This window comes from Cavia porcellus, unplaced genomic scaffold (genome assembly GCF_034190915.1).
Source record: "Cavia porcellus strain 051 isolate PalLab524CR breed Dunkin Hartley unplaced genomic scaffold, mCavPor4.1 scaffold_1, whole genome shotgun sequence".
Lineage (NCBI taxonomy): Eukaryota > Metazoa > Chordata > Mammalia > Rodentia > Caviidae > Cavia > Cavia porcellus.
The window spans coordinates 78,675,830-78,676,585 of record NW_026947484.1 but is presented as its reverse complement, the minus strand read 5'-3'; the positions used below and the strand labels follow the sequence as shown (position 1 = coordinate 78,676,585).

The following is a 756-nucleotide window of genomic DNA, read 5'->3' as shown; positions in this document are numbered from 1 at the left end:
GTGGAGGTGGGATCACTGGAAATGTGGCTTTATTTTCTCTGGGTTTCAGCAGCTGGCTCACTGAGAAGTGTGCCTCCCTTTCTCTGGGTCTGCAGTGGTGTAGCTTTTTCTCCTTTGGGCCCATGGAGGCAGGTTCACTGAGGGACGTGGCCTTTTCTCCTCTGGGCCCACTATGGTGGACTCACTTAGGGGGCGGGTGGCCTCTTCTCCTCTGGGCTCACAAAGGCAGACTCATGGGGGGGGGTGTTTTGTTCTAATGAATTGGCCATTACATTTCTATACTTCTGAAATGGTCAAAAGGCCATAGACAGATACCACTTTAGGTTCCTGCTTGAAACCAACAGCTTCAAAAAACTTCTGGCCTTGAGTCAGGGCTATTCTCAAAGGAAGTTTTATAGAGCAAAATCAGGTGTGAGTACAATGTGGGTCAAAGTTATGATCAACCAATAAGACTGCAAGTGTAGTCACTAGGGTAATACTGATCTAATGGTAGGAAGGGTACAAGAGTGACATCATTAACTTTGGTTGATAATCTGTAATCTTGGCCTTGTCTTTAGTCTTGGCAGCCTTAGTCTTAGTGGTCTTAGTCTTAGTAGGTGGGAAAGGATGGCCCACCCCCAATGAGATAATGGGAAATCACAGAAGAGTGATGCCAATAATTCCAAATTACTGTCTATCACTGAGAGTAGTATGTAAAATTAGCCATTGTGACTTTAATCTTCAGATGCACCTCCAGCCACAGCCCTGATGGATTTC

The 756-nt window shown here is 45.6% G+C and overlaps 1 non-coding gene across 1 annotated transcript; it reads right to left on the bottom strand.

The window, feature by feature from the left end:
• Window positions 1-241: 241 nt before the first annotated feature.
• Window positions 242-378, bottom strand: LOC111757531 (small nucleolar RNA SNORA2/SNORA34 family). Its single transcript, XR_002791857.1, has one exon. It is a non-coding gene; the product is annotated as a small nucleolar RNA SNORA2/SNORA34 family (small nucleolar RNA).
• Window positions 379-756: the final 378 nt, after the last annotated feature.